Below are 9,287 nucleotides of genomic sequence, written 5' to 3'. Positions count from 1 at the left end.
GTTCCTGGTATAAGATCTCTATTTTGAAAATGTAGGCACTTAGTACTATGAAGTTGTCTCTTACAACCATCTTCATTATTTCTCAAGATTGAATGTGTTGTTTATTCATTTTCATTCCATTCTAGAAAATATTTAATTCCTTTCTTGACCAATTTTTCATTCAGTCATGATTCATTCAGTTTCCATGAGTTTGGAAACTTTCTGCCGTTTCTGTTTTTGTTGATATCCAGTTTTAATCTGTGATGGTCAGCAAGGTTGCAGATTTTATTTCAGTTTTTTTTTTTTGTTTTTTTGTTTTTTTTTTTTTGTTGTTGAGTCTAAGGACAAATTTGGAGAAGGTTTCATGAGATGCTGAGAGGAAGATGCATTCTTATGTGTCTGGGTGAAATGTTCTACCATTATCTGTTTGGTCCACATGGCCCAGTCAGAAACATAGCATTAGCTAGCTCCAGCATTTCTCTGTGGTTACTGGGGAAGCTCCTTAGGAAACTTAAACATGGAACTTTATAAAAAGAAAACAATAGTAACTGTAATTTTAGAGTAGGATCTACTGTAGGTTTTCTTTTCTCTCTGCCAATTTTCTTCATAACCCAAACAGGACTTAAAGTTTTCAAAATTGGCTTTGATAAAAGAACCCCAAGTTTAAAATTATTTATATGAGGTTCAGAAGACAACTTTCAGGAATCTGCGGTCCTCTTCACAATGTGGGATCTAGGGATTTAGCTCGGGCATCTGATTTGAAGGCCAGTGCCCTTAAACCATCTCACCATCTCAGGAGCCAAGAGTCTATAGATATTGCCTGGTTGGCGGTGAGGCAGAGCAGCAGTGATCAGCTGAATGGAAGAATGAAAGACCCAAGAAGAACAGAACATGTGTTCTACTGAGCTTTTTGGGATGACTGAAAATAACACAAATCTCTTTCATCATTAATTAACTTAGGCAACTTCCAAGTGTCTGTTATGAGGTAGACCCATTCTAGGTCCTGTGGATGGCAAGTTCCTGTCCAGACTTCCAGTCATTTATTCTGAATTTGTTCTTTTTGTGTTGATAAAATTAAAAAAGAAAGCAAAAACAAAACCTCAAACCAAACAGCTCAGGATCTTTGTATAGGATTTGCATCTACTAACTGGACCAGTCATAAAGTCAAAGTGGTCTTGTAGATTCAATTAAATTCCTTCTTCCTTTTCAATACCTGTCCTAGGTGCTAGAAATACGAGGATGGCAGAAGGATCCTTGTCTTTAGAGTATTCTATTAATCTTCTTCAATCCATGCCTCTATGAGACACAAATTACTATATTCTTTGATTAAATGAATGGCTTATCAGACCTGCAAGACCAATGAATTCATGCAGCATCTCATGTTCAGAGTGTGGCACGGCCAGAATAGAAACCAAAACCTTAGGTTGCTTATACTATTCTATTTTTTCTCATGCGCAAGACTCTTGAACAGGGATTATCAGTCTTCTTACGATTGTATATATTTCTGGTATAAAGAAAAGGAGCAACAGCTTTTTTTAAAAAAAAAAAATTTCAGTAACTAGAAATCTCAGACATAGTGCCACTCAAAGATACTGTGGCTTCTTACCCACAGTGACACCATTAGAAATTTTTGTAGGATGACATGGGAAGCCATAGCTTGCTGGACAAAATTGGAGATAATAACCTTAACACTTTTTTCTTGTCTTTCTAAAGAGATGCTGGATATAAAGAATATAACATTAGAAACCAGTGTCTGTCTCGATACACTGTACATGGGTACCAGCCACAGACTACAAATGGAGGACAATGAAACTAAAGACAGAGGAGGAAGATGAGCCCAGTCAGAAACCTAGTGATGTCTAAAGTGTGCCAGAAGGCCCATGACACTGCTGTGCCAGGGTAGAGCTGAACATTTTTCAGAAATCAACAAATAAAGGTCAGAACTCATCTGTGCTTTCTAGATTATATACAACTTTACAGTGTTTTGATTTCAAGTTTCAAAAAGAAAAATAACGAGTGCCCTCATGGCATTTCAGTATAAATATTAGAACAAACTCCCTGTATTTTATAGGATCAGATTAAGTTATAATAAATACTCTCTGCAGAAAAATTAGTTACCTGTGTATATGTGTATATGGTTTGCCAAGATTGCTGTGATTGATGCTTCAAATTCTAGCTCCATTAGTTATTAGTCCTTAGTCTGACTTCCTGAAAACAGCTAAAATTTTTTTTTTGGTTTTTCAGAGTACATTTACCCTTCCATACATTTCGAAATGACAAAACACCAAATGTTCTGCAGGAAAACAATGTTGGGGTTCAGATTGATCACAAAACAATCAGCGACACTGACTTCATTTTCCTAAATTAATCAGGAGTATCGGGGACCAGGAGAAGAAGGATGGACAGAATGGGAGATGCATATATCCTTTTCCTAGGTGGTGTGAATGGAGTCCCATCGTTGTATGGATGAAATGAGTGTAGGAACCGGGCAGAGTAATTTACCCATGCTCTGATTTCCTTACCAGAAAAGTGCAGTCATGTGCTGTGGCTGACTCCCCTGACTAAATTAACTAGATAGCCACAAGCTTTGCCTTCCTCCTCTTGTGTATGGGAGACAATCATCTGAAAAAATAAGGAAAAGCTGTAGTGCTTATTATAACATAGTTTAAAAAGAGCTTAAAGAATAACAAACCCCAGAAATGGATGCTCTGGAAGATGTGAGTTGAGATGTTTCCATACAATCCCACTACAGAAATGTGTCCAGTGTTCCCAAAGAAGTAACTGCTTATTTAGTTTGATTTAAATAGGGATTAGGTACCGAGCAGATGGAACCCATTTGAGACTGGCAGGCGTGCCTGTTCCTCTAAGGAAATGGATCTAGTGAGAAGAGGCTTGGAACAGAGAACCACGTCCAGACCAAGCAAACATTTTCCCCCAAATCCTTGACTCTTTCTCTAATAGTATTTGATATTAGGACCTGGAACTGGGTTGGAAAACATCAGAATCAATAATGTGTTTCTATCTGGTCTAGTAGCAAAGTAAGAAGCCTGAAAAAACAAAAACAAAACCATAAACCAAAAGAATGTCAGTGCTAAGCAGAGCCTTAATATTAGGAAGACCTCTAAACAAAGTCTGCTTCTTTCCATGAGAATTCAGTCTGGGAGTGATGACGCTTATATATTTCCTTTCTTTCAAAACCATTGCTGCAATAATTCTGGGAAGAAAAAATGCAAGTTTACATTCCTTGGTTTATACACTTAGATAAGACTTGTCTTTCTATAAACCTCCACTATCCAATACAATCCTAGGCAGATAATAAAGCAATCTCATATTCCTTGGTCATATACTTAGATAAGACTTGTCCATGGGAATAGTCTTTCTATAGCCCTCCACTGTCTAATACAGTAGCTGATAACAGGTGACAACTGAGCATTTGAAATGTACCTGGACTTTTTGTTGTTGCAACTGAACAAAGATTAGTAAGGAAGAACGTTCTATGGTAAGGGGGGAAACATTAGTAAGCCTAAGTTCAGACTCGTATGAAATAAGTGTAAGGGTACTGTTTCTCAACCATAAGAGTATGACTGGTAGGGAACCAGTAAACAGGTGGGGAATAAACACTGAATAATGTCCAGCTCCAAGACCCGACAGCTGTTTTTGATCAGAGTCTAAATCCATTTTCATTACAGTAAGAAATTATCATCAACCGGATGGCAAGTCAGGAACAGATATGTTTCCAGGGTGTTAAATTTCTCTTCCCTTATGAAATCACAGTGACAGGACATGCAGATTTTGAATGTCCTTACTTGATGAAACAGAAGATTGATTAACACGGCACTGTATCAGTGACTTTTCTCTTTGCTGTGCCAAACGCCAGGCAAAAGCAGTTTAAGGATGACAAAGCTGACTGGAACCCACAGGAGGAGATTACAGCCTATCATGGCAGCAGAAGCTTGGAGCAGCTGCTCACACAGTGGCCACAGGCCAGAAGCAGAGAAAGCTGGGTTCCAGGGTGCGTGGCTCACTTTCTCATTTTTTATGCAGTCCTGGATCCAGGAGCCTACATTGAGAGTAGCTCATCCTACCTCAATAAACACAATCTAGAATTGCCTCATAGACCCATCCAGAGGTTCGTTTAGTAGGTGATTGTAGATTCTGTAAAGCTGATCTTCAATAGTAATCATCGCAATCTCATGCCTTTTTAAGTTACTACTGGATAATGAATCTGTGAACCATCACTTTTTATACTTTTTAGCTTACAAAGGAGGACGCTGAATCCTAGGAATGAGGAATGACTTTCCTAGACTCACCTTATTCCCTGAACAACAATGAAAGTTAACCTAGAGAGAGGTAATCTTGCCTACTTCCCTGTCTATAGTGCACCAATTATTTCCCTGGAAGTTTAACAAGTCAACCTAAAGCATATAGAACACTTATAAAGGTGTAAGAAGCCAACCTAGAGCACACAGAACACTCACATAGGCATAACAAGTCAACCTAGAGCATACAGAACACTCACATAGGTATAACAAGTCAACCTAGAGCATACAGAACACTCACATAGGCATAACAAACCAACCGGGAGCATATAGAACACTCACACAGGCATTAAAAACCAACCTAGAGCATATAGAATGCCCACACTGGAATAATCCAGCATTTTCAAGCTTATTTTTTTATTGTTACACAGAGGAGCACAAGTGCTGGGTGTGGGACTACTTTTTCAAAGGATGTAAGAACTCTACAAGTTGGTGTTGCAGAGATGTCAATAATACATACTTCATGGAGGTAAAAATCACCTTTCTGAATGCTGTCAAAAGCGCCTACATGCTGCTTTTAGATTCTGTGTTAAGGACAGGCCAATTGTGCAGTATTCACCCCTCTGTTAGGGATGTCACCTTGTGCTGCTCTGGAGTCTATTATGCTTTATTATGATTACTATTTTTAAAAAAATGAAAAAAAAATTCATAGCTTCTAAATTGGTTTCAGAGGTGTGAGCTGGCTTGGTTGAGTTTACCGAAAAACCAGTTGAACATGAATGATGGGCTTTGACTAAATTTGGTTGTTTCCCAAAACCAACTATTGGGAGGAACTGAATGTTTGAAAAACTCAGTGTTTGTTTCTTATCCATTTTCTGGTTGTTACTGTGTCCTAACAGAATTCTATTACTGAAAAATATGTTTCTCGACCTTCTTTTAGATTGCACTGTGTGCCTTCGGAATGTAGCTCCACTAGCAATTTTCTTCTGTTTGGGAACAGTTCCTTCCTCTTTACTGGAATGTAATTTTGCTACACATAAACAAAATGGGTAGGCAAACCACATCTCCTGCACTGTGCTCAGCAGCTCTGTGTGTGTTGGTTGTCACTACTGTATTCATCACTACCCTTTTCTCATTATAGTAGGGTCTACCGAGCAGAATGTACTATAAAATGGACTTTCTAAAATTTTGTTACACGTGTAATAGTCAGACTAATTTTTCATATTGTTTCTGTATTCACAGTAAGAAGAAGTCTAAGGTACAGAAAAACTTTCCACATCTATTCTTATATATGTGTAGTCTCCTCATTGTCAATATCGTCCCTTGAAGTGGCACATTTGCTTGCTGATGACCCTACACTGCTATCTTATTATTGTGTAGGGTCCATAGTTTACCTGAGTGTTTCCCCTTGTTGCTGTGCATGCCATTGGATTTGGACAGATGTACAGTGATGAACAGCCTCTCAAGATAGCATCCTGCATACTCTGCCTAATCCTCCTTCACCACCAGACCCCATGACCACTCATCTCTTTTATTGTATCCAAAAACTTGGATGATCCAGGGCCACATGGAATCAAAGTGAAATCTGTTTGGCTTTGTTTCACTTTCTAATTGTATTCAGAAGTCCTCTGTGCCTTTTCGTTGCTTCCTAGCTCATTTTTCTTTACTGATAATATTCAAGATGTATGACAGCGTCTTGTTAAGTAAGTAATCAAGGTGGCTTTGGTATGTGGATAATAGTGCACAGTTTTGGATGCAATGCATAAGGAACATTGTTACTGGATTGTATGGCCCGAGTATGTTTAGTATTATAAGAAATCACAAGGCTATCTTCCAAGGTGTTTTACCATTTCTTCATCATTTCCCTACATAGAATCACTGACTCAGGGCTGTGGGAGACAGAGAAACTTTATTTTCGTTTGGAACTACTTATTTTGAGAGAGGGAAATGTGAAATATGAACTTCAACTGCACTTCAAGCTAAGAAGAGGGAAATCAATTTTAAAATACAAAATGAGGACCTGAGTTCACACTGCGGCTAAGAGGAACAGGGTTAAGAAGTAAGGCTCTCAGAGTTGAAGCTTGGCACTGTGCTAAAGCCTCTGAGGAGACCAGGGGAGGTCCACATAATTTGGAAGGTGCCAGGAAGAGGAGACAAGGAAGAAAATGAGCTATATGAATAAAGTACCATTGAGCACCAGTCCTATTTAGGGTAGACTTTGCTCGTGAGCTTCTGGGTAAATACAATCTATTTTTCCTGCCCCTTGAAATTCAAAAATTCATAGACCAAACTCTCCAAGGACTGACGAGACATCCTGGTGAATGTCAATCTCGGGCTTTCTTTGATGTGAGCCAGGGAAATGTAATCTCCCAGAACACTTGCTGCAAACACAATGGAATCAGGGGGACACCTTGATCTCCTTTAAAATTAAGGTCTTCAGATAGACAGTAAGAGTCCAATGGAAATGTGGATACAGAAATATCTCATAGATTTCAGACATTCCTTAGAGAATACAAGACCATAATACAATGACTAGATTACACTGGACTGTTAGCAGTCTTCTGGCCTGTAAAGTATGTTATTTTGCCTTGTCTTGTTTCAATTTTTATAATCTCTCCAGAATCCCAGTGTGGATAAAATGTAAATGGCTTCCAGAATACCTGTAAACACGCTCAATATCTAGACTATCAGCTGACTGCAGGAAACTCTCTCTAGCTATATCTGTGGAACTACTAGGTACCGTGTTTTATGAGTGTAAGTGATCCATTTAGGACACTGGGTGCCCACTTTTGGCACTGGGATTCCAAAGTTCGAATTATAAACAAAGGAACAGAAATTATTTGAAAGCAAGGCAGAAAAAGAAATGGGAAAAAAACAGAACAGGGAAAAAGGAAGGAGGGAGAGAAAGAAGAAAAGAAACAAAGAATGGAAGAATTAAAAGGGAGAGAAAAGAAGAAAATGAGGGAAGAAGGGAGAGAGAATGGGGAGAAGGAAAAAAGAGAGTTATACATGGCCAGAAGATAGGAAATATTTCCAGTCATTATTTTGAGGACTGTTCGATAAAACCACCTGTGGCAGTTACTCTTGTGTGTCCACTTGACTAAGCAAAGGGATCTTTTGGTAACCGGTAAAATTAAAATTATTTCTGCAAGTATCTGTCGGAGATTGCTAGGAGAAATTAGCATCTCGGTCGGTAGAAAAAAGATCTACTGATTACCTTTTTCGTTTGTTTGTTTTGTCAACGATGACCTCAATTGCGAAATTGCCTCCATTGGGTTGCGCTGCAGTCATGTCTGGGGTAGGGATATTTTCTTGATTAAGGGTTGATATGAAAGAATCAAGCTGCCTGGGGGCAGTTCAACCTCTTCTCACTTGATTCTGACTTGTGTAAGACAGCAGGATGAACCAGTCATGGGGAGCAGGTTAGCAAGCAGCATTCCCCCATGCTCTCTGCTTCAGTGTCTACCTCCTGGTGCCTACTTTGACCTCCTACCTTGGCTTTCTCTGGACTGGAATCTGTAAGCCAAATAAATGTTCTCCTCCCCTAGTTCCTGTGGTCATGGTGTTTTACCACAGCAGTAGTAAGTAGCTTAGGCAACTTGCACAGATGGGGTGGCTCCCTCTAATCCACAGACATGTAGTCAAATTCATTCTTCTGTTTCTCTCTGTCATTCTTTCGTTGAACTGGAATGTCTATCCTGTCTTGTGCTTAAACATGGACAGTCCTGATTTGTGGGCCATCACATCTTTACGTCTACTGACAACCCCTCTTGGTCTTTCAGGCCTTTCTGTTCTGACAGAAATGCATCCCCTGTTTTCCTGGGTCTCCAGCTTGCAGGTGGCAGAGCATGGGGCTTCTCAACCTCCAGAATCTCATAACCCAATTCCTACAATAAATCTCCTCTTCTATACACACCTCTTTCTGTTCTATTGGTGTTCTTTTCCAGAAAACCTTGACTAATATACTGTGTCACCAACCCCCTTCTTTATACATTTGCCCAGAGCTATGTGTCCAACAAAACATTCACACTCTTTCATACACACGTTTAAGGATACAAAGGCTTCTCAGTTCAATTACAAGATGCACCCTGGAGTATGGCCCCAGAATAATCTCTTTATAAAGTCAGTACTGAGTTACGTTAAAGTAGGTAAAAGAAAAGTGTGATTAGAGTTGCCATTTAAAATCAAAATTATAGCATAAAAACAACATAAGCAGCACATTAAAATAGTTCAAGCCTATGATTTTTCTTCACTCATTTCTCAGTTAGCCTTGAAATACGTTTGGAGAACTTCGGACAGATTTTCCACATTTTCTATCAACTCCTGCTTTCACAGACGGTAATGAAGAAGCCCATTTGGCCTTCCTTTGGCTGCTTTTACAATGGTTGTTAATCTTACCTTTTCGTTCCATACAGGAAATCAGAAAGTACAGCCTGCGCTCTACTGTTCGATTTTGTCTTAGCTGGAAGTTGGAAACCAGTTTACTTTCATTTTTTGCTTTTCTTGGGGGTAATAAAAGAGTACTCAACCATTCCTTCTTGTGAAATGATTTTAATTTCAGTTAAAAAAAAACAACAGAAGTGCTCGCTTCGGCAGCACATATACTAAAATTGGAACGATACAGAGAAGATTAGCATGGCCCCTGCGCAAGGATGATACGCAAATTCGTGAAGCGTTCTATATTTTTTAGCGAGTTTGGATGTTCACCTTCCTAGACATGGACGGAGGAAGGAGGACCTTGGACTTTCCACAGGGCAGGGAACCCTGACTGCTCTTTGGACTGGAGAGGGAGAGGGAGAGTAGTGGGGGGAGGGGGAGAAGGGGGGAGGAGGGGGAGGGAAATGGGAGGCTGGGAGGAGGCAGAAACTATTTTTTCCTTTTCTCAATAAAAAAAAAAAAGAAAAAAAAACAGAAAACAAAACCACAGTAGGACACAGATACAGAAAGGTCAGAGGTAAGAGGCACAGAAACGAAGCTCATAGGAACATGGGACAAATAATGAAAACTAAACCCAGGAGAGAAGGCGCTCCCACCTTAAGGGAGCCTAGC

At 39.5% G+C, this 9,287-nt stretch overlaps 1 non-coding gene across 1 annotated transcript; it reads left to right on the top strand.

Moving 5' to 3' along the window:
* The first annotated feature begins 8,818 nt into the window (after positions 1-8,818).
* On the top strand, positions 8,819-8,925 carry LOC121433309. The gene has a single exon (XR_005972301.1). It is a non-coding gene; the product is annotated as a U6 spliceosomal RNA (small nuclear RNA).
* The last annotated feature ends 362 nt before the right edge of the window (positions 8,926-9,287 follow it).

The sequence above is a fragment of the Microtus oregoni genome, unplaced genomic scaffold, assembly GCF_018167655.1.
Source record: "Microtus oregoni isolate MIOR12 unplaced genomic scaffold, Mior012 000037F_ref0000500, whole genome shotgun sequence".
In the NCBI taxonomy this organism is placed as follows: Eukaryota; Metazoa; Chordata; class Mammalia; order Rodentia; family Cricetidae; genus Microtus; species Microtus oregoni.
The sequence above is the reverse complement of the archived record's forward strand: the minus strand, read 5'-3'. Positions and strand labels throughout refer to the sequence as shown.